Genomic DNA, 10,192 nt, shown 5'->3' on the forward strand with positions numbered 1-10,192 from the left:
CTCATTATCATCCCTGCTAACTACCGGAAGCAGATTAAGTCGTTCCACAACCGATGTCCGGCCCATGTTAACTCTGATGTGCCCAGCAGTTGGAGGAGGATCGCCAGAAGCTTCTGGAAGATTTCAAGGACGTCTTGGTGGACCTGACCCTTTCAGATAAGGTCGAAAACCTCAATTTATTGTGAAGATCTTCACTATAACGTTGGACGAACATACTGAATGTTGCACACATGTGATGCGGACAAAATGAAAAAAGAAAAAGACAAAAAATATGTCTGGTGTGGGTCTCGAACCCACGACCTTGAGTGTGTGAGACTCACGCTCTACCACTGAGCTAACCAGACAATAGAAAATTCGTCTGTTTCTTCAATATGAATTAATGAAAATCTTTGCGAGGCAGCGTTAAGAAAAGAGAGATGTCTTTGACGAAATTTACTTGCTTGGCTCCTTCTTCTGTTCCTCATTATCGAAAGTAAACATACTGAAGGATATATATATATATATATATATATATATATATATATATATATATATATATATATATATATATATATATATATATACATATATATATATTGGAAAGGATCACATTTTTGCGCGTGATCAAGTATATTCCTATAAGTCCACGGGGAAAATGAAACATGACAAGTTCCCAAGTGCACTTTCATGTAATAACCACATCATCAGGGGAGACACAAGAGAGAAATATAACAGTCAGTTGATATACAACGAAGAGACGTAGCTAGGACGCCATTTGGTAAACATGTGATTGTCCAAGACAGACAACAAGCGTATCATAAACTAATTATGTGGACAAGATGAATTCCTTACAAATTTTATCAACGCTAAATTTGTGCAATTTGTATAGACCATCACTTATATCAAGATTATAATTCTTTGTGCATTTAATAATAGAAGATTCAATGATATTTCTCGTGGTACTGGAATTAGAGTTAATAACTGAGATGGCTTTATTAACTCTAATTCCAGTACCACGAGAAATATCATTGAATCTTCTATTATTAAATACACAAAGAATTGTAAACCTTGAGGAAACATGCAACATGGCGGTCAAACAATGAGATGCACAAATGAAGTTAATGAATGGAATATCAGTGAGACGAACTAGTTGATGAATAAATGAAAGTGTAATAAAGTCATGAATGAATGAAAGTGTAATAAAGTCATGATGAATGAACGAAAGTGTAATAAAGTCATGTTGAATGAATGAAAGTGTAATAAAGTCATGATGAATGAACGAAAGTGTAATAAAGTCATGTTGAATGAACGAAAGTGTAATAAAGTCATGATGAATGAACGAAAGTGTAATAAAGTCATGTTGAATGAACGAAAGTGTAATAAAGTCATGATGAATGAACGAAAGTGTAATAAAGTCATGTTGAATGAACGAAAGTGTAATAAAGTCATGTTGAATGAACGAAAGTGTAATAAAGTCATGATGAATGAACGAAAGTGTAATAAAGTCATGATGAATGAACGAAAGTGTAATAAAGTCATGTTGAATGAATGAAAGTGTAATAAAGTCATGATGAATGAACGAAAGTGTAATAAAGTCATGATGAATGAACGAAAGTGTAATAAAGTCATGTTGAATGAATGAAAGTGTAATAAAGTCATGATGAATGAATGAAAGTGTAATAAAGTCATGATGAATGAATGAAAGTGTAATAAAGTCACAGTTTAAAAGGACAAAATATGAATGGCAGCCAGGGAAGAGTGGCCCAGGTAAATGGAAGGGTTGAAAAGTTCGCGTTATGTGACGAATTTTGATAGATTTTGGAAGATTCATTTCCTATGATGGAACGTAAAAGTTTGTGCTTAGTTCTAGAGACAGAGTTCATAAGTTTGTTTTAATGATGAACATCAAAGGATACCATTAATTTAACTGACTTTAAAAATGTTCAATTAAATGAAGCATTACATACGCAAGCTGCTTTTTGGCGGAGTTAAAAATTCGCATTTTTTGCTAATTCTAAAGTAGGTGTTAAATTGACGGACTTAAAAGTTCGAGTTTCAGCTTTAAACCTTGTGTTTGTATGACGTATCTTAGAGTACTTGTTAAGATAACGCAAATGGAAGGTTTATGTTTAAAAGATGGTGTTTAAATGCTAATTAATGAATGAAAGAATTAAATGGATAGATTTTAAGTTCGCGTTTACGTGGGCCACCTTAAGGTTAATGTTCGTACCTACCAGGTTGACCAATTGGCGGTAGTGTGTAGACACAGCCATACCAGGTCGTATTTATCATCATTAAAGTCACCTTCCTTACTTACTTATGGCGGCGATGAAATTCACTGGTTCTTGATTGTGCACCAATTAACCTATCAGATAATGGTACAATGTTTGCCTGGTGTTGCATATATCACGTCTGTTGTTGAAACACAAGAATGCCAGGTGACTTTGGGAGTGGATGATAATGTAAAGATCAATATAAATGTGGGAAATCTTGAACCGCCATCACCAGACACAACACATGTTTGGATCTGGCGGGGGGAGGGACTTGCCTGTGACGTCACGATGCCTCGCCTCCAGCCTGGCGCCGCTCTGTGTGTGTGTGTGTGTGTGTGTGTGTGTGTGTGTGAGCTCATCTTTTGTGACTGTCATGTGTGTTGCCCCTTTTCTTAATCTTATGTGTATGTATCGTGTCTTTTAGTTACTTGTACATACACACACACACACACACACACACACACACACAGAGGCAAGCCAGGAAACTTAAAGACAAGATGGAACTCAGTGGGATATTCATCCACTGTGATAAATCCAGGTAAGAGAAGGAGAGAAGTTGTGTATACAACCACAATCTAAGTAAGATGTAGCATCATCATCATCAGTAAACATACCTGGTGTTGTAAACCTCTATCATATCGCCCATTACAAGTGTTGTTATCTTCATCATAAGGGAGGATTCTGAGGCTTGCTATCAATGTTGTCATCTTCGCTCAATGTTTGTACACTCTAATACAGTGATCAATATTGTAGGTCATAATGTAAGTGGTGTGTGACTAACTATAGCTGTAATATTACCTGTTCATTCTTGCTACTAACACATGACACCAAGTTGTCTGTTAGTCTTATTACGTACATTAATACACTGTTGTCTTGGCTTTACATCTCTACTAATGATGACACCTAAATCCTTCTCCTGCCTTGATAGTTTTATTTCCACATCTTAAGATGATACTGTAGTTTGCCTGCTATGTGTACACAGTGTAAACATATGTCTACGGTGAATATCACTGGCCATTGTACACTGTACAACGATAGCCTGTTAAGATCTTCCTGCAATGTCATAAGATTCTGTTTAACACGCAGACACGATTTCATTGCATGTTGGAAAAACTTGATATAAATCTAAAGTTGATATTTTCAAAGAGAAATATAGAACAAGACAGATCACATTTATTACATCACATATCAGTTCACCAGGTAAAGACACCATTATAACATATTGTGAAACTAATATATAGCATGATCCATGTACAAGGACCATCTTCTACACATGACCAATATTTCACAACCATCACAAAGTGATTCACTGATAAAGCCAGTGTATGTAATGTCCTTCCTTTTCCTCAGCTCATTAGGCATTTTCCGTGACCCAACCTATATGTTATTTGTCCCCTCATTTGTGACCTTGTAGTTGTTGTACGGTGGAGTAATGCTTGACTTGCTGTACTGAGGGACAGACACACTGACACAAGCCATGTTGTAGTTGTTGTACGGTGGAGTAATGCTTGACTTGCTGTACTGAGGGACAGACACACTGACACGTGCCATAATTCGTTAAATAGACAAAAATGAAGAGATAAATTTCTTGAAAGATATGTCAAGTGTAATGATACATCGACTTATGTACATTTTAGGAATCATTTACAAATTCAAAACATAGAATTTATATGATAGCATAGTGTGTTTAGATAGATTTCTAACTCTTAATGTTATTATCAGTTCAGTCCAAGGAAAGAAAAACGTGACAAATAAAGGCAGATAACAGTGTGTCATAAGACCAGAGCCCCTGCCAAGCTGGGACTTGGCCAAACATAAACAACCACTTTCTTATAGACGATTAGTCAAGGTTCTGGGTCGAGCACCAGGATCTATTGACCTCCGACATAATATATTTTCTCTGATCCTTCATCATCACCACACTCCCGGCACACATCAATAAACCCTTCCCAAATTCCTCACTTCCTTATAAACTCGTCCCTGTAGTCAACAATTAAGAAACCTAAACCGACCAAAAAGCATTACGTTGTTCAACAATGTAAACCCTAGCTAGGGTTAGCCTTAGACACTCTTACGGTATATTGTGATGGACGAAGGATTTACTCATCGAGAAATGAATTACACATTTACTTGTTCTATGAACCTATCACTGATTACCATAGAATGCACATGGCAAAAGTGTATTTTCCTTGAGGTTTTCTATTGAAAATATACGAAATATTTTATTTAAACTAATTATCTCATATGATAATGAATAAAATCTCATAACTTTTCTGTAGCACTGGGTACAGAAATGTATGTAACGTGAATCCGGTAGAATTAACATATCTAACATAAAGATTTCTATTTTGCAGATAACATAAATGTTTTACATGTAGAAATCATTAATATCTTCAACAACGTAAACACAATACCATCAAATTTTATATTACTATTTTCTTTATCCGGGTTTTACGCATTAAAACGATTTTTCCTACAGAAAAGTAATGTAGTTATTATCAGCACAAGGTTTAGAAGGTCTTAAACAAGTTATGAGTTTATATTCTTCAAAACTTTAGCACGATCCAATAATTATATTTTGAAAAATAGACTTGTTTATTTTGCTGTAATGAAATTTTCAATATGAACTGATATAAATACGTTTTAGAGGAAATGTATATCAATATCAACAAGACACAAACAATCAAAATTGACGAACTTAATTCAATCAAGTGACAAGTAAAGGATATGAATTTTAACAACCTTATTAATATCACAAAACCAAATATGTTGCCCAAATTTTTCAAAGCATCAAAAGTAATAAAAGAAGAAGCTGTCCAGAGGTGACTTGTTACTCCCGGCGTAAATACTTATGGGCAGAATCCGGTAACACCTCTTGAATAGCATGTGGAAGACAGAGTAGAGTGGCTAGGCTCAGAAGCATGTTCTCCACTTCAACTGACTAATGATATGTTAAGACAACACAAACCACATACATCGATTGTGAGGATGGAATCAGGGATGAAACATCTATAACTAGAAAGGTTAAAGATACAAAGATGATGAAATACCTTTACCTGGGATCAGTAGCACCTGTGGTAATGGACACACCTTTGTAATGCTTGATCACTTACAACTGATCAACTTTAATACGAAAGTCTTAGGTATTGTCCCTCAGGAAAACTTTTTATAAATATTTATAAAACACATATATATGTTAGATATACACTATCTCTAGAATATATCTTTACCTGGGACGTGTAACACTTGTGTGGATAGACACAACTTTGTAATGCATGATCCATTACACGAAATGAACTTCACTAACGAAGAGTTATACAACGCGTCGTTGGAGAACATTAATCAAATACCTATACAGAATTTTTATGTTAGATAAGAGGCATTTATTAGAAGTGAACATAAGAAATGATGATGAAAGAAAAGGGACATAGATGTAAATATTTTGTTAAAAGATGAAATACTAGCTCTTTGTTCTTTTTTTTCAGATACCCAGAAGAAAATATATTCTATAGTTTACTTATGTATATGTTTGTGTTTTTCACAACTATTTTCATCTTTAATGTTCTAGGATTCTGGCTTAAAGAACTTGGTTCTGAACAACTATCATAATGCAACACAATACACATTTATCATAAACAAATTATTTATCACAATAACCATTATGTTTGTACCTGATTCTTTACGTCCTCATGTAAGACACACGCACACTACCATTAACTTTTCATTAGGTATTTGTTATTATCATTTTACTGTGAGTTACATAGAGTTAGATGCATGTTGCCACGGGCTCACTGTTCCCACGGGCTACTGTTAATCAGGATGTTTGAACACGTAAGAGCTGATCTGTTATTTGAACACGTTGTTGAATGGGTGTTGACGGACTCCAATATAACCCCTGCCAGTGTGACCTGAGGGGACACACTGGCCAGCATCGTCACACTGTTCACTAGAGTGTGTCGTAGTGTGTCATAAGACTTTAGCCCAGAGTACTACAGATGGACGTACACGTTTTGTTGTAATAAATCTACAAAGGCCGCCTGATCTTCATTGAGTACCACAGACGAAGACCTGATTTCCTTCCTATCAACTCAACCTTACAAATGGTGGCTTGCGAAGTAAGAACCCACGTGACCACAGACGACCGTCACAACTGCTTCATATTTCTACGTCTGGCGTTGGCAGCAGTCATACAAGCCTACCTGACACAGTCTTGGCGCTCGCTCCAGTGGACGTTAAGGGCGGAACCAACGGCCGGCTACGTTCTCCATCACCCGTACCTCAATGCATTGAAGATACGCCTTTATTGCATTGCTGACACTGTGTCGCTTGCAAGGGCATCAAGACAGCGCCACCACCGTGCAGTGTTGTCATCACATCCAGACGTGTCAAGCAAGGTCAGCCATCCTGCCAACACCAACGTGGAGGTCATCTTGTCAACCGCTCCAGAGACGCGTCATCATCAGCCGTGGTGACATCCCAGACGTCAGCATCGCGTGGTCCAGCCCTTGTCGCTCACTCAACTTTCCTGCTAGCGAGCCGCTACTCTGCACACATGTTCACCTCGCTACACCCAGCGAGTCGCTACTCTGCACACATCTTCACCTCGCTACACTCAGCCAGACGCTACTCTGCACACATCTTCACCTCGCTACACCCAGCCAGCCGCTACTCTGCACACGTCTTCACCTCGCTACACTCAGCGAGCCGCTACTCTGCACACGTCTCCACCTCGCTACACCCAGCCAGCCGCTACTCTGCACATATCTTCACCTCGCTACACTCAGCCAGCCGCTACTCTGCACACGTCTTCACCTCGCTACACTCAGCGAGCCGCTACTCTGCACACGTCTCCACCTCGCTACGCTCAGCCAGCCGCTACTCTGCACATATCTTCACCTCGCTACACTCAGCCAGCCGCTACTCTGCACATATCTTCACCTCGCTACACTCAGCGAGCCGCTACTCTGCACACGTCTCCACCTCGCTACGCTCAGCCAGCCGCTACTCTGCACACGTCTTCACCTCGCTACACTCAGCGAGCCGCTACTCTGCACACGTCTCCACCTCGCTACACTCAGCCAGCCGCTACTCTGCACACGTCTCCACCTCGCTACGCTCAGCCAGCCGCTACTCTGCACACGTCTTCACCTCGCTACACTCAGCGAGCCGCTACTCTGCACACGTCTTCACCTCGCTACACTCAGCCAGTCGCTACTCTGCACACATCTTCACCTCGCTACACCCAGCCAGCCGCTACTCTGCACATATCTTCACCTCGCTACACTCAGCGAGCCGCTACTCTGCACACGTCTCCATCTCGCTACGCTCAGCCAGCCGCTACTCTGCACACGTCTTCACCTCGCTACACTCAGCGAGCCGCTACTCTGCACACGTCTCCATCTCGCTACGCTCAGCCAGCCGCTACTCTGCACACGTCTTCACCTCGCTACACTCAGCCAGTCGCTACTCTGCACACGTCTTCACCTAGCTACACCCAGCGAGCCGCTACTCTGCACACATCTTCACCTCGCTACACCCAGCGAGCCGCTACTCTGCACACGTCTCCACCTCGCTATGCTCAGCCAGCCGCTACTCTGCACACGTCTCCACCTCGCTATGCTCAGCCAGCCGCTACTCTGCACAAGTCTTCACCTCGCTACACTCAGCGAGCCGCTACTCTGCACACGTCTCCACCTCGCTACGCTACACCCAAGACGTCTTCGTGAGCGAATCTCCCATTCTTATAAGAAATATGTCAAAATGGTTCACTCTGTGAGATATGCTTCTTTTGTGTGATACTAGTTCTTAGTCTATAAATATAGACATCTATATATTTTGGGGAATATGATTATTCATCTTTGTAGTTCAGCAAATTAATATGTTTTCAGTTTTTCTTGCATATATACTTTCTTATGTTTTCATACATTGGTACTATTGTTTTTAGTGATGATTACTTTCATATATAGAGTCCATTACTGATATGTTATACTATTATGTGCACCTCCCATATACAGAGTCTTGTATTCATATGTTATACTGTTATGCCAGCTTTTCATTGCCTTTATTTCATTACAATATTTTCAAATAATATTCATGTTATGTATTTTGTATTAGGTCAATATTGTTAATTATATTTTGGATATTTTGGGGGGGTTATTACTTACACACTTTATGTAAGATTGTATTACATATCCGAAGAAATTCCACGCGGTAATCGTAAAGGTTCATATGTACTTAGGAGTTTACCTAGAATCTCTTATTATAAACGGAACCAGCCTTCTAAAATGGCGACGTCACACAAAGTTGTTTTGACAGATTCTGGTAACACAGATAACCCACAGAAACCTCCTTACACGTTACCACACCCACACCCACCTCCACATCACAAATACTCGGGACAATCAATTCCTTCACAAAAACTGTTTTCACACTAAAACAAGCTAGGGAACCACACGAGTTATTTGATGGTAAACTGTCAAATTTTGATCGGTGGATTAGAAATGCAGAGGACATTGTTGAAGATAATGGTGATTCAGGAGACAGAGCGCTTATATCGGCTGCTAAAAATCTCATTGATTTCCACCAGCCTAACAATTACGCTAGGATTGTCTATTACTCAGATGACATTGGAAACTGTACATCTTGGGAGGAATTGAAAACGTTGTTTACATTAGGTTGTGAGGAATCATTCTCAGATAGTTCACTTCACATCCTTTAACGTGCTCTTAACACAACATACTTGGATGATACGTCAGTCCCTGATCACTGGAGTACCTTACATGGAAGAATGAGATTAGTTAGGCAGGATTATGAATCCTCATCATGCATATCGGCCATGATGAATCCTGAAACTCATGTGCAAACATTCATGCGTTTATTACACATAACCTTCATTCTCAAGGACCTGACCTCCAGACGTAAGACGACGGTTACTTAATGAGAACATCGACCAATCATTGTGGGTCAGTAACAAGAGTGTTGAATTACACTCAAAAGAAAGGTGGATATTCCAACACCAAGACACTGGGGAGGGTGTCGGCTTCCCAAAGTGTGAGGAAACATTCTAGTGGTCAACACAATCATTCTTCTCAAGGTCAAATACAGCGATTCAGTGATGACAAACACTCACATAAAGTTACGTGCTTCCGGTGTGGCTAACCAGGACATAAAGCGAATGTGTGTCCTTACACATGGGACTCATTCTCACGTGAGCCTCGACCAGAACAAACGCAGTCAACAACCCATGTCATCACAGCCTCGGTCGTCACAATTCTGCCGACCTAGTCATGATTTCCTCCAGTCAGACATCAGGCTGACCTTCACCCGCTCGCGCCCAACACCACCAAGCAGGTGTTCATATCATAGGAACGCTAGACACACTTCAGCGGAATGCCGAGCATTAGCTAGACAGACGTCACCTAACACAGGTTCATCATGTCATTATCAACAATGACAATCTCTCGCTCATAACAAGACTCCATCACATACGGAACTCTTAAGACATTTTCGTTCTTCGCCATTTTCTCACATTACAAGTTTGGATTTAGTGGGTTCTTTCCCGGATAAGACAATCACAATCTTTCCAGGATAAGCCAATCACAATCTTTCCAGGATAAGCCAATCACAATCTTTCCAGGATAAGCCAATCACAATCTTTCCAGGATAAGACAATCACAATCTTTCCAGGATAAGCCAATCACAATCTTTCTAGACAGCAGCGCGGAAGCAGATGTCATTCATTATGATTTTATTCAACCATTAATGGGGCGCACTCAACTTGTTCAATGCTCGGACTTTTACCCATCCCTTCAAAGTATCTCAAATGAAAATCTCGACGTAAGGGGCACTATTAAAATGAACATTCACATAGGCGACTCGGTCATGACCGTAATCCCTTACATTGTTCGTGGTGTAACTTTTCCTGCTAACTTGTTACTAGG

At 39.8% G+C, this 10,192-nt stretch overlaps 1 non-coding gene across 1 annotated transcript; it reads right to left on the bottom strand.

Moving 5' to 3' along the window:
* Nucleotides 1-272: 272 nt before the first annotated feature.
* On the bottom strand, nucleotides 273-344 carry TRNAV-CAC (transfer RNA valine (anticodon CAC)). The gene has a single exon. It is a non-coding gene; the product is annotated as a tRNA-Val (tRNA).
* Nucleotides 345-10,192: the final 9,848 nt, after the last annotated feature.

Source organism: Panulirus ornatus, chromosome 43, assembly GCF_036320965.1.
Source record: "Panulirus ornatus isolate Po-2019 chromosome 43, ASM3632096v1, whole genome shotgun sequence".
NCBI lineage: Eukaryota > Metazoa > Arthropoda > Malacostraca > Decapoda > Palinuridae > Panulirus > Panulirus ornatus.